The following is a 15464-nucleotide window of genomic DNA, read 5'->3' on the forward strand; positions in this document are numbered from 1 at the left end:
CTCCATTACTTTGCTATAATCTTTCGAATTTTTTCCGCCCTTTCCCCCCGTAAAATACAAGTTCTTAAAAAACACGTAAAATTAAGTTTAAATGCTCAGGGAACGACTCATCGATAGAGTCTTTACGTAACTATGTAACAGTACATGGTGTTATTTTTGACATTTTCTTCGTACAAGAATTAAGTCCGGACCGTAATTTATTTAACAACTATAAAATTCCTAATTTCATACCTTGCTTTGTGTTGAGAAGCTTAAGATTGCATTGCACTAAGATTTTAGACATATATTTTAAAGAAGGAAATGATCGATATTCATTTTAATGCGTGTATAAAAATGCTGAACCGAAAGCAAGGGAGTTGTCTGCGTGCTCCCTTCATGCCGAATGTTACCGCTAACAGTTCTTCCTTGAAAATACATCGCCCTGAATGATTTGTAATATAACCGTATCGAACATACGTGTTGCTACGAAATGAAGATATTCAATTCCTGTAAGGCCCTCAGTTAGGCGCTTACATGAACATTTCCTGTGACTTTAACGCGGAAACAGGGACTAAAAATGTTCAAATGTATGTAGGGCGTCTTTGGGCTTTGCTGTGCACATCATAAAAAAACATACCTTTGGTATGAACATCATACTGAGCGTAGAGACGATGCAGAAAAACACTAGTAGATCGATCATAACGTGTTGGAGTGAGGGTTTGTCCGTAAGGGTCAGTTTTACCGCGACTCCAATTATGCTGCTTAACAGAATGTTGTAAATGGAAATCCCAATTTGCCTGTGAAAAAATGTTTATGAATTCATCAAAGTGTACTATAACCCTGTTTATTTATAGGAACAAAGTATGCATACGTTTTCTAAGTCCTTCCATCGCCAACAAACAACAAACAAACAACCAAGATACAAACAAACAAGTGAACAAACAAAACATAAGCTAACGAAATCGATGATAATCTTGAACCTGTTTAACTACTTGCGGTACAGCTGCAAAAAGGATAATGCGGATCGTAAAACTCCAGAGGTTTTAAACGTGGTACTATTACCCCTTTCCGAGCCGATAGTCATACTTCAAACATCCTCTTATCCGCTCCCTTTGTTGCCCATTCACAGAAAATATGAAAACTATATACGTGCTTTCAGAAGTGAGTACAGTGGACAAGCACTCCTTTACTATGTTATTTTATCTTAATTATTACTGATTTACCTGCCCTGTGGCGCCACCAGTGATGTTCCTACCATACAAACGGATGCAGCTAAAAGAAAACGGAACAGGGGGCGCTTACCTTGAATCGTTCAGACCGTTTACTTTCACGTTTCTAACTTCGTAGGCCAGGAAACATCCAAACAAAAGCAACAGGGCCTTCTCAGCTATGAGAGCGCCGCTCCACCACCAGATGTATGTCGACACGCATTCATAGCGTTGTGTAACGGTCTTGATGGAATTTTCAGAAATCTGAAACGGAATTTAGAAGGTCACATATACGCCATATAAGGATGTAAACCATCAAACGAGGGACAAAAGTGTTACGTGGGAAGACATTGATACAATAAAATACGAACTAGCCTGCCGGAGATAAAAATACTTCTTCTGAACAGAGTGTAAAACGTCTTCACTAGATCTGCTCATAACATGTGTTTTTATCTCCCACAGGCTGGTTCGAAATTTATCGTAGACCATAAGAGTCTTGATATCAGAACAAGATGTAAGCATGAAATTATCATTTAAATTTCTCGAGAAAGATTCCTCTGAAATTCCATATTCCTACCTCAACAAGGAAGATGTTTGTCTGCGATTGACAGGGATCAACAAGTTGCCATGCTGTGAACAGAGCCACGTCGACCAGTGCCAAACAGGTAACAAAAATTATCAAGTGTTTGTCTTGTATTTGCTGTTGGAACGAACAAGAAATAGAGGCCACGTGAGCGCGGGATTCAAACAACATGTAGAATTCTGTATGTGTTCATAGTTGGAAAAGATACCGTGAATGGTGCCGGAGCCTGTATATATAGCCAGAAGAAAAAGTACTGATATTTTCCATTTTCTAGTGTTTTTGACAAACTTTTGAATATCAAAATTTCTGTTTTTGAATTCGAAGATTAGATCTCCAAAGCGAAAATAGTCATCTGTTAATGGCCTACCATTCGAGAGGTTTGTGTAGAACCCTGTTTCCATTGAGAAGCTTCGTGATGTTGCGTTTGATGTACGCCAAAGAATTGACTTGTAATTAATGAACCTTGAGAACTAGCTAGTCGTTATCGAAACGCACCTGAAACGACGGGCGCTAAACAAGCATTTTGAATTGTTATAAAAACTGATATCTAGGAGATGCATTTTTTGTTACCTCATTCATTGGATGTAGTCTCGTAACGATCCTGTGCACTCTCCATGTCTTGGCGAACATAGCACCAAATGACAGTGAGAAACCGATCGATAAGAGCCACTTTTCGCTCTGTGAGTAATGACGGGAAACAAAAAAAAATCATGTTGGTATCTATGTAGTCGTTTTTTTCTCAAGTGTGGTGCTTCGTTTATACTCTACATATGCATGGGTGTTTGTCGAAAATAATGTGTGTGGACTTTAATTTTTTCTCGGATCTAACAATAATTGCATATATAAATAACCAGAATTTACTGTCATGGCGAATTGCACTTTGTACCTTTTGTGTACCTCTGAATTTAACTACAGATCCCGAAGCAATCGCCAATGTCATGCACACATTGCACGGGATGGCCTTATCTACGTACACTGAACCAGAATGTTGACAAGCTTGACAAGCTTTCGTTAAATTGACGATTTGGCAAGAAATCATATCTATCACTACCGGGGAACTTATTGACCACTTTACATCTTTGTGCTGATTTTGACATTTATATCTTTTTTACTTTTTTGACCTTTGTGCATACGAGAAGGAACAATGTACACCAGGGAAGGGTCAGACCACATGAACATTAATCATTGGCTACAGACTGCTTCCTACGGATTTGGATTTCAGTTAGCATAGAAGGAGTAAAACATATTGGACACGGTAATCAGCGTTTCTGAGTAATCCAAATCAACCTATGGAGCCGTAAGGGCTAAGGCTTGACTTATTAAAACCCTTTAAGTTCACATACGGAATTTTTGATCCACTTGTCTTCATTGTGTCAGTAATTAAATTGATAGCATGAACGGGGAAGACAATGTTACCTACCACACAGAAGATGGTTCGCAGACTGGCATTATACCCGAGGTAACTACAGTCATGTATGACACCCGAAATGACTGATAGATTTACAAGCAGTGCGCCAACCAATGTCATGTTATTCATACGTGGAGAGGATAGCTTTACAAATCTGAAAACGGTAACAAAAATGAAAACAATATCCTTTCGAATGCAAAAATAACAATCAGGGGTCTACAATGGCATTCAAAAGTGGGCACTAGAGAAATAAATATCCCAACATTTATCGACACTTGAAATTCAAAGTGGTCTCCATCCCTAAGTTAAATAATCGCAATCATACCAATCCATAATCCAATGACAGTAGGTCAGAATTCGTAAGACAATAGTTGTAAACATAGACCCAAAACAGCACAGAACAGACAGTAAATAGACGGTACACAAACAAAGTCATATTCATGAAAGAAAATGGGGAAAATAAATTTTCGGTTTCCACAACAATAAGCCGATGGCAATTTTATTTACTCCATGAGCTTCAAAATGAGCATCTATGACAAAACAAAGTTTGAGAATCTAACACTTGTCAAAGTAGCGAATTCTATCAATGTGATTCACCCCAGAAGGATGGTTAGATGTGTCACATACCCGTGATCACTTTTCTTTATATTAAATGTCAGTAAGGCCAAAGTTAGAACGACTCCAAATATGGAGAGAGCAACCACTGCCCAGAAGATATTGTCGTCGAGATACTGGACTCTTAACACATGTTGGTGACCGTCATTCGGTGCGTCATCACCTGAAGAAGAAGCGAAAAAATAAACAAGAATAGATCAAGTGTTTCATAAAAACACGTTCAGACATTTCTGTAGAATCCCTTCTTCTCTGAAGTTTTGTCTGATTTCTATGAATAAAATGGAGCGCATTGACTTAACGACCACAACCCTTCAATAGTATCGAAAGTAGTTTTGATTGGCTTCTAGAAGTTTCTAGTTCTTTGCAGTGAATACGGAAATCATATCGTACCTTGCCACTTGAAAGGTTTGAACAAATTCATATTCCCTTCTTGATCACTGCCACCGAGAAGAATTGTCTTGCCATCTGCAAATTGAATGAAATCAATATTTTTGAATGAACACTCCTATCGTAGAATCGGCATAGGGTTTTATCATCAAACACAGTCATATTGAAAAGATGCAAAAATGCCAAGAGCTGATGGATTGCTTGAGGTTTAAACTGTGACATTTATGAAACGCCAACTTTAGTATAATTTTTAACGGTTGGTTACTATTTACTGTGTAGATGATGCTGTTCAAACACTGATCTTTTCACTCATGCAGTCAAACATTTCTTGGTTGCTCTATACAAAAATTAATTGAAGTTGACTAGTACAATGTTGCAGCAAAATGTTGATCCCAAGGGGGTTTCTTTCATATTTCACATGTCGAACTCAGGGATTCCGCAAAAGTAGTTCTCCTTCCGCATTCTGTTGAACTTTTGAATAGGACTGTGAATATATTTAGTAAGAAATATAGTAATAAATTTTATATTCAAACATGTAAATCACATCCGTTCGCATGATAATCATTAGAAATTTGCAGTTAGCTTTCCAAAGAAAGGTAAGATCATGACAAAGCAGAGAACGTCCTAATTTTATTCCTTCGTTTTCCTATTCACACCAAATGGAACCTATGGTATATGTTTCCCCCATCCCCCTCGCCCACCGCACGAAAAGCCTGTGCCCGGTGTGATAGGTCAGTGAATGATGAAAGGGTCACCTTGTATTTGGTATATTGCTGTGTTTCCAATCCTGTCCCCAAACTCGTTGAACGAAACCTGGCCCTGAAAACAATTAGTATTTAAAGGAAATCTTTATTAATTAGAGGACGCTGAACATTCGAGTGGAAGTGTTCATTTAGTCTGGTTGATGCAGGTAGGAACATCATTCAAATCGACATTTGAGGCGTTTATTCGCTTTTAGTTAATTGTTTCAAATGGCAATTACATCGAATATATGTAATTACATTTGTTTGACACAAACAAAATTTCTCTTTGCATATACAAGCCTTAATCACCTTTATCAGGTGTTATGTAAAGTTCAATTACAGTAATAATTCTCATCATGTTTCTCTTCGCCGTTCGTTGTTAAGTAAACATCACCGGGTGTGGTTTCGTACTTGTAACGCCACAGTGATATTCATCTCCGTGACAAGTATAATTGATATTTAGGTGCAATGTTGATGAGTTGTAGGAGTATTATCATGTACCGACTGTACTGGCCATCAGCGGAAAATGAAACATGACGAAACATTTAGGGGAACTCGATCACCATCGGGACGCACAGTACACATTCTTTTACTTTAAATATGTCTTTATTGTATTTGGAACTTGGCCATGTTCCTGGACAGCAAATTGTGAATTCTGTCGCTGCTACGTCAAGTATACAGTGAAATTCAGAACTTTTTGGTCAGACTGTTTTAGTCCTAAATGTAAAATAATGTTGCCTGTTCAAGAAGAAGATTTTTTTAATTTATAACACATTTTCCATTATAACATCATTATATTTACTTGCTCATACACCAAAGAACATTTTACCTTTTGAGGCAATACGCACCTCGAGACTGAAGACATAAAGATTACTCAAACTTAATTCAATGAAATTCGGAATAATTGTGTTTGAAAATCAAAAATCAAAATCAGGGCTCATCATGAAAATGCTGGCTCTTGAGTAAGAAATTAATCCAAAAGTTACGGATAAAATCGAAATGGCCGCCATTCCTATTTTAACGCTATGGACAAAGTTTAAAATTTCAACGTTCATAGTGAACAAGCTAGAGCAAAAGCTTCATTTACTCTAAAAGTTTAAACTTCAAGCAAACAGTACCACAATTTTTTATTAAAATACTCAATGAAGTACCGAAGAATATAAACAGTAAACGAAAAAATCTTTTGGGCACATGTGAGCTATCTTACCGTGACACCAGTGAAGGAGACGCTGCGTATAGACCTGTGAAAGACTTGTCTCATTTCAGAATCACCGTAAGTGAAGTCATCAAGCCTCTTTGGTCTACTGGTTCCGTTAGAATCCTTCACTACCTGCATGAAAGAATGTCGAGGGATTGGTATACTTGCTATAGCGACTGGCAACTCTGAGATAGCCGCTTTGCAAACATACAGATGAGCAGGAGTGGATTATTACAACCATTTTCAGTAATAGAGAGCGAAGCCACTGCAGTGAACTGCAATAAAACTGCTCACACTAATTAGTTTCAGCTGTAGCCAGCTGGCAAAGTCGACAACATTGTATGTCCCATGCAGACAGTTTGTCTGGGGAAGTTGAAATAAAAAAGATTTGTACATGGACCAGTGCATGGTAATGTTACATTGTATCTTAATCTTGAACACAGGGTGCCAATCGTAAACTCTCATTTACAACCCGAGCCTCAGACAGAGCTAGTTTTGCCTTTGTACAAGCAGACTTTTTGTCTGTATCAAGTAGCCTTGTTCAACACCAAAGTGGCCACGGCTACAGCTGAAACTAATTAGTGTAAGCAGTTTTATTGCAGTTCACTGCAGTGGCTTGGCGCTCTATTACTGAAAATGGTTGTAATGTTACCGGACGTGATAATAAACGTATTTGACATTAAATAAAGTAGTAAGTTCCTCGAAAGTGAGGCCTGTGCCGGCGTCAGATTATCTCGCAGGGAAATCTGCACATTAGATTACAATTTCAATGGAAACAAAAGGCTGTGACACTCCATAATCCTCTTATAGACTGAAACAAACTTGATCCCGGGGATCATGTCCCTGGCCTTTAAAGTCTTGCTCAAACTTTCCTTAGCGAATCTCTCACCGACTCAAGAACAAAATTCAGCAATCATCGTGCAAAGTTGGTTCAAAGAAAACAAATAGTACCTAACATTTACCGGCATGTGCTGGTGGCATTCAAAATGGCCACCTTATCTGTGTTTATCCTGCGGGGAACAATATAATTTTAAATCCCCGAAACTAAGACGGTAGAAAATTCTTACTCCAAGAGCTTTAAAGTAAACATCCACAAGTGCAGACCAGCAAAAATTATGATATCCAGATATCTGTCCCAAGGCACATTCCACTCTAATGGAACTTCGTATCACAAATATCAAAACAACGATCAAACGAATCTACAACCAAATTCTTGATAAATGTATTTTACTGAGAAATGATGTTCTTAATCTTACCATGCGGGAAACGTCGTCAATACTTGAGTTCAGACCCAACGCTATAGCCCAGACAGCGTCATATCCATAGCCGTGTTCCCGATGAAGATCGAATGCTGCATACTCAGGTCGACCATGCAAACGGTTCAGGTATCGTTGTTCATACTCGTCAAACGTCTGAGATAGAAGGGAAGATATCTGCTTAGATAAGAGACACTTACTAATAAAGTAAATTTTTCAATAAATAAATAAATAAATGGTAAAATATTAAATAAATAAATATGACATAAGTATTAATTAACAAACAAACAAAGAACTAAGTAAATAGAATTATATCAACATACTTAAATCACGGTATAATAAATTATGACCATCGTTTCCATCATCATCATCATCATCATCATCATCACCTTCTTTATCAGCAGTGCACAACATTGGATAGTTAAGTTCTGTTATTAAAGTTACATTAAATCCTGTTTATCATTAGAATGTCGTGGATCTCGGAGTCTGTATTGTCAATAAAGTAGTCCACCAAAAGGCTCTTATCATCCATAAACAGCAGACGATCATCTGAATTTGGTAAAATTTCGAAATCAATGGCACACACAATTACCTCTCCACTTATTGCTTTGCGTTTGGACAAGAGATCGTTCGGTACTCTTACAGTCAAAATCACACTTTCAACTACTTTTTCCATTTCAAACGTCGTGCAATTTACTCTTGAATCTTTCTCTTTCCACCAATCGGCCGAATACCATCCAGGTATCATCCAAGCGTAACGGGGTCCGTACATACCGAGTCGATAGGCCTGATTAACAAACAACACACAACAGCATACAAACAAACAATCGTTCTAATGAAAAAGACTAAAAGGAAAACTGGTCTTATGAGTCGCAAAGTGAACTTGAACTGATTAATTTTAATTTACTAGGCTATATGACAAGAGAGATGATTTCAACTTTAGTGTCATCATTTTCCCACACCTCATCAGTAATATTCCACTCTCACCAGCTTATTGGTATACATTTCCCATCATATTTGATATGCAAGAGCATGCATTTCATATTGTGATTTTGTAGAGAGACATGGCAATCTCTCTTACAAACTGCTAAATCAAAATTACACCAGAAAAAGACTTTTCTCTTCATTCAAACACTTTTTGCAGGTATCACAAGCTGGTAGATAAATACAATATATCTCTTCGACAAATGATCGGTGATGGCATTAGTGATATTGGGCCTTAGTAGGTGACCACTACCTATTTGACTTGAAGACTGAAATATGGCGGTTGTCACATGTGGGGCAGGATAGGCTTACTATTTTCGAAACGCCTGACATCAGTTCTTGGTCTTTGGCATATAACTTTTTTCATGAATTTGACTTTGTTGTACCGGATATTACTGTCTGTTCTGTGCTGCTTTGTGTTTATGTTTAATTGTATTACGAATTTTGATCAAGTGTTATCGGATTATAGATGGGTATGATTGCGATTATTTTACACAATTCAGTCTCCTGAACCTCTACTAGTAGTACGCCTAAGACGTTTCATTCAGTTATCATAGAATGGTGAAAAATCATACGCAATATGGCATTCTGACGTCGTCCGTATAGTCTGATGTGAAGCATGAAACGAAAACGTCTACTACTTACCAAACAAAATAATGGTCTGCCAAAGTCTTCGTAAGCGTGGACTGCTATAATTCTACTTTCACGTTCCTTACGTAAGATAAAACACATGATGTTATCATAGTATCTTCCAATATGTGCCAGTGATCTGTGTCTCTAAGCCTATATATGTGTCTAATTACGTACGTCCGTCCGTCCCTACCAACTTACCTCCCTGCCTGTCTGTCTGTCTGTGTTCGTCTATCTTTCCGTCTGTCCGTCTGTCTGTCTGTCTGTCTGTCTGTCTGTCTGTCTGTCTGTCTGTCTGTCTGTCCGTCTGTCTGTCTGTCTGTCTGTCTGTCATTTCATTCTTCTATCGTTTGACTGCCTTAACTTTCGAACCAATTACCCATCCAACTATCCGTCCATCTGTGAGCCATTCCCTCTATTCAGCCTTTGATAGATTGACTGTTTGAGTGAACTTAAAACTTACAATGAGGCAGTAGACACATATATCTCTCTGAGACTGTAAATGTGAACGCCAATATAATATGAATATATATTTATGCTCACATTCATAAACAACATAAAAGTATAATAGATTGATTGATTGATTGATTGATTACGACTACTTACCTTTAGAATCCCAAGTTCTACTCTCGGGTCATAATCAATAGCCATTGATGTCAATAAATCTATGTCGTTTTCCTTCAATCTTTCAATCAGATCCCTGTTTACCTTTTAATAAAACGTAACAATATTGAGCGCTTCTAACTTCTATGAACACAATAACATCATTGCATCATTGAGAGAGAGAGAGAGAGAGAGAGAGAGAGAGAGAGAGAGAGAGAGAGAGAGAGAGAGAGAGAGAGAGAGAGAGATTATAATTGGAAATAATTTCCGCTTTAAGTAGCTTGTGTTTACGATTCCTTGAGTAGGATGAACTGAACAGCAAGAGACTAATCTTTTCTTTAAACTCAAAAGAGACTGCGCAAAAACTCACCATAGCAAAGAACTTCTCGTTCTGATAAAGCGTTGCAACATGTCTCCACTCAAAGTGTTTCATAATCGTGATTCTCGCAGCATTTTGCGTTACGTCAGATTGCATGGTTCTCAGAAACAGTGGATATTTGCTTTTATCTGACAATTCAGGTGACGATGCAGCATAGGATATCTGTAATCAAGAAGTATGTAGAAATGTGTACAATTATGTATGTATGTATGTATGTATGTATGTATGTATGTATGTATGTATGTATGTATGTATGTATGTATGTATGTATGTATGTATGTATGTACTTACGTACTTACGAAGGTACACATTGTATGTATGTATATGTATGTATGGCATTGAATGCGTGTGTGCATGTCAGCGATAGTCTGTGTGTGCGTGATTTTTCAGGCATAAAAATTACATTTGACGTTTCCTTGGTTTTATCACTAAATACTGTAATACCATGTTACTCAGTTTACATTATTTATGTGTGAATTGTGCATGCCGACGTCAGTGTCAAAGCCCTCCTTCGGTGATTGTTGAAGCACGGTAAATACACATAAATACATTTTTAACAGAATAATCGGGCAACGTTTTGAAATATATAAGGAGAACATATTGCGTTTGTATGACAGTCGACGAGCATTGTAATGAATGAAAAGAATGGCTGTCCTGGGAGAACAGTCTTTAGAATTGATGTTATAGCTACGGCTGAGAAACCGCGTTCTGTAAAACTGGCAATGTTCGTCTTTAGATAAGTAAGTGTTACGATTCCAAGATTCAGTCGCGGGAGAAGACATATTGCGTACTACTACAATTTGGCACAGTAGGAGAGAATTTTGCGACAACTATTTTAATTAGTTGCCATGCCAACGTGTCTAGAGACAGCCCTTAAATACAATGTTGTATGTGGTAACACTAATTTTCATTCGGACGGAGATCCATTTGCGAATTATCCCTTGCGAACTTAAGTCAATTGTCTCGATTGCATTTAAAACCATGACAAAGGTACGAACAACTAGGAGTCTGAGGTTGGTATCATTTGCTGCGGAATGCTACTGTGTGTATCATTTGAGGCGTCTCTGTTTATTCACCTCAAAGCAAATATACGTACTATTATGGGTCTGGGAATGATTCACAAAATAACATTAAAATAAAAGTGTTTAATGCGCTGCCACTTTTTATCTCATCTTTCTAGTTCTCCATCGTAAGATCATCTGATATCAACCAAACAGGTAATAATTAAGATCTGTCATCAGCACAAAATAAATGACGGGTAAACATATCAGTTCACGTGACGGTCATAGCTGGCTAAGCTTTTAATTTTTAATGGACGTAGGATATGATATATCTGCACGTACACATGTTCATTGAAGATAAAGGGGGAAGAAATCAATTTGATAAGATGATTAAAATGAACAAAAATCGCTTGAATAATTCACCGCATCTTTTTTTTCAAAAGAAACGCCGAACACGTAAACTGAGTGATAGGATGTTCTGATGATTGGCATCGGATGCTAGATTACTCGTTCGACAACATAAACAAAACAGATCAAAAACAGATCCGATATTAAACATCATTCCAGGCAAATGTAAAATACATTGAAGATTGGGGGGAGAGGAATCAATTTGATAAGATGATTAAAATGAACAAAAATCGCTTGAATAGTTCACCGCATCTTGTGTTTTTTTTTAAAAGAAACGCCGAACACGTAAACTGAGCGATAGGATGTTCTGATGATTGGCATCGGATGCTAGATTACTCGCTCTACAACATAAGCAAAACAGATCCAAAACAGATTCAATACTAAACATCATTCAAGGCAAATGTAAAATACCAGGTGCACGTCACGAACACAAAATAGGGTCATCAGTTGCCAGAAAGGGAAGTAGCTGATGGGTCTCCGCAAACGCAGTTCGGCTAGAGGAAACCCATACGTTTGGCAAGCAATGTTTCTGTGTCTTTGTCAGCAGAATTACATTATTAAGTCATGCTAGAATGCTCCTGTGCACGTTTGGCTCAAGGGAAATGTGCTATGGCGTTCATGTAAACATCAGTCTTTCTTACTGTTTTACCTGGCCAATACGTGCGCAATATGTCCTTAGGCAGTAATCAATATCTTTGCACTGAACTAAATCCAGACACGAGGGCAATGCACTATGATGCTCATCGAAGTACCCATCGTTTAGTCAATATTGGTGACTTGGTCTCATTACATTTTGATTTGTGCCATTTTCACAACCGTTACTCGAACATATCAGACCATATATATCATTGATAGGGAGCTATATCATTGATAAGGAGCAAGGAAATACAATGTACCTTGTATATCGGTTTGTTTCATAAAAAGTCCAATGTGGCTGTAAAGCGCCACATTCAGATATATTTTAACATTTCAAGAGCTATCACACGAGCATAAGGCACTCTCCTATGAATATGTACGGAACACACGTGAAGTAGGTAGACACTTTCATTCCTTTCAATCAAGAATTTATATGTAACAAACGGGAACCCATATTCAGTTCTTCATAAGATTTCATCAAATAGGAATATACATGTCAGTCAGTTTCTATATATGTTTCTAGAGATATCATTTTACGAGATCGTTTTCTCATGTCCTTTATCCATACAGATAGTCGGTCAAATCAGACCTTTGTAACAGTGGGGACTGTGCTTATTAAAAGTTCCATATCTTTAGGATTGAAAAAAATCAACAGTTGTCCAACAGTCAACTAATTTATATATAGCCAGTGGCACACAAAATGATTTTATTTGCGATTTATATACTCTTATACTTACCTGGAGCATGTTAAAGTACCACGAGAATGCAGCTACGGGAACCGTCGACACCGAGCAACCACCGCCGAGAACCATTATTTTCTGAGAACCGTTATATACATGCTGGCAGAGCAGGTAGGTTGCACGTCCAGCGTCACACTTCGTGGGGAAGATAACAGTTATGAACAACTGTTAATTGGGAGGAGCAAATGTTTTACTCAATGTTTGAGAACATTAGGCCTATACAAACGAAAAAGGCTTTTGAAATTACTGCAGTACTTAGCCGGCTTGGGCAATTCTTTACATTTTATTAAAAACACAAGGGACTGCATGTTTGGAGATAAGGTCGTATTGTTCGGTTTATCTATCCTACATAACGTATGAGACTGATCTTTACATTATGTACTACTACTGTCAGATTTTAAAAACTTAATTACCTCATCGTCTTTCCATTCCCAAAGCATTTCATAGTCCTGAAGTATATCAGATCTATAGTTGACGTCATCCAAAGCAAGTTCTATGGCAGGAATCATTCCACTAGCTGACCAACTTGAGTTTGGATGGGTAGGAACGAATCCAGCCAGAATGAGTTTTGTCTTATTTTGGCCTTCGACCTGGCAAACGGCCATCGTCAGTACAAACGTGAAGATAAATTCATAGGGACTGCAGACCAATCGATACTTTCCGATGGTTGTCATATTTCTTTAATGAGCAGTATCTGTTTAGGAGAACATGGAGAAAGATAAAATATTGGGTCAGGAACAAATATTTGGACACATATCTTGCAATACTTTGCTGGTCTGTTGCAGTAAGATACAAGAAATATTGCTGTCTCTTATATGTACCTTTCTAATGATTACACATCTGGCGGGTATGTAGAAAGGAAACATTGACGTTTTGCCAATTCAAAACAGTCAGATCCCTGCTATTACTTGTTACTCAATGTCTGAAATTAGTCACAATACAAACGTCATTATAACACGACATTTTGAAGGTCCCAATATATATTTTTCCTATGCTCTGAGCTCGTAACTTTATCTTGAATGTTGCAATTCCACATTTCGTATGGGGTATGAAAAATTACCTGCCAACTAATAGAAGGAAGAGGACAACGAAAGACCTTCAGATACTACTTCAGAGTAAAAGCCTATGAGAACAGTTTTTATAGTAGAATAGTAAGAGACATCAATTGTCATCAACAATATCTATAATAACAATACAATGTACACACCAAAAGGTAGGTAACTATAACCAGTGATATATTGGCAGAGTTTACAAGGTTGCTCTGGTTGTAATTCAAGAATACAAAAGTTCCCTGTAAAGAATGCGCCGTAAAAAACTTTGAACTTGCCTTAGTTTGACATCTTCTTCTGAATTCTGATTTGGACGAATGCAATCGTATGCACGAAATCAGAGGTTTCAATGCTTATGATGTCGTGCAAAGCCGCGATCTGTCCGTTATTCTGTCTGACAACAAAGAAACTCGACTGAGAAGTCTTGTTTTCCGACGTCCAACCTTTCAACTCCTGAGCTTTCAGCTGTAACGCCTCTAATTGCATGTTATCGATGTTTTGTATGGTTGGCTGCCTATATCTACTCGCGATATTATCATCAACATGTGTAAAAATTTGAGTTCAGAACAATGGGTAATGTTAAGGGCAACATTTGAATATCTCTCTCGCATCCAATTTGAACACGTTTCAGAGCTCCACAAAATACTCTATAAAAACGTAACATTTGGTCAGAGCTTCGCAGAGAAAGTGGCAACTAGTCATAATGAAATCATGAAACCAAACAACCTACCTTCGTCAAGTTCAGTTAAGACGCCCTCCCTTGGGAAACATTGTATCTAAAGGCATCGTTCATGGTGACAGATTCACTACGTAGAGACGGTACACGTGTCAAATATCTTATCTGCCTGACTGGCAAGACAAGAGTAATGTAGGATAACTTCCCCGTTCTCTGAGGGTATTAAAATGATGGATTGATGCAATTAAAAAACCGTTCAGTCAAATTGGCCAGTGAATTCATCCTTACTCTCCAATCCGACTCAAATTTCACTGGTGTTAATGCACGGCAATATATTTGCTCTAAGCAGTCTAGCATTAGAAAAGATCTGGTAAGCTGAAAGAACCTTTGAAAATAGGAATTAAAATTTTCTAATAGTAATTTCTTTGCCATATTAAAATTACATAAAATTCTTTTGAACGCATTCGGTTCTTATACGATTTTAAATAGCAATTTGCACAATATCGGCAAGACAGTCCTGTAAAGCGCCACATTAAGTTGTTGTTTCTAGTTTTATATTTTTTGATCGATAATAGAAATATTCGAAAATAAGATAAGACTAGAGAATTTATCACACCAAGCCTTTTATGAGTCTGCAAGCGACATAGCTACATCCATTTGATTACACACATGGCCTTATAGCAACGTGACCGGCGTTGATAGAATATTCCCGCTTATTCTGGCATCTCGACCAATTTTAATCATCGCTTATCGTTTCTTCATGCCAACTGTTCGTTGATTCGTTGATCCCAACGCTACCCATGAAAACTGCCTGATGCAAACACATTAGCAAAATTAAATGGGCAACCTGAGAAACGCCACCAACGGCAAATTTCAAACTGCAGTAACGACCATAGTCTGTCTATCTCAAAATCAGACGAGTTCTATTTACAGGACATGAAAAGATAACCCTGAATCACTCTAGAAAGCAAAAGACACTTC

General features: G+C 37.7%; 2 long non-coding RNA genes across 2 annotated transcripts; both read right to left on the reverse strand.

The window, feature by feature from the left end:
- Positions 1-1764: 1764 nt before the first annotated feature.
- Positions 1765-3956, reverse strand: LOC139116448 (uncharacterized). The gene is made up of 4 exons (XR_011548299.1): positions 3806-3956; positions 3191-3332; positions 2341-2448; positions 1765-1887 (listed from the first exon to the last, which is right to left on the reverse strand). It is a non-coding gene; the product is annotated as an uncharacterized lncRNA (long non-coding RNA).
- Positions 3957-4935: 979 nt separating this feature from the next.
- Positions 4936-7533, reverse strand: LOC139116449 (uncharacterized). Its single transcript, XR_011548300.1, has 3 exons — positions 7378-7533; positions 6131-6253; positions 4936-4999 (listed from the first exon to the last, which is right to left on the reverse strand). It is a non-coding gene; the product is annotated as an uncharacterized lncRNA (long non-coding RNA).
- Between the last annotated feature and the right edge of the window lie 7931 nt (positions 7534-15464).

The sequence above is a fragment of the Ptychodera flava genome, chromosome 17 (assembly GCF_041260155.1).
Source record: "Ptychodera flava strain L36383 chromosome 17, AS_Pfla_20210202, whole genome shotgun sequence".
Taxonomy (NCBI): Eukaryota; Metazoa; Hemichordata; class Enteropneusta; family Ptychoderidae; genus Ptychodera; species Ptychodera flava.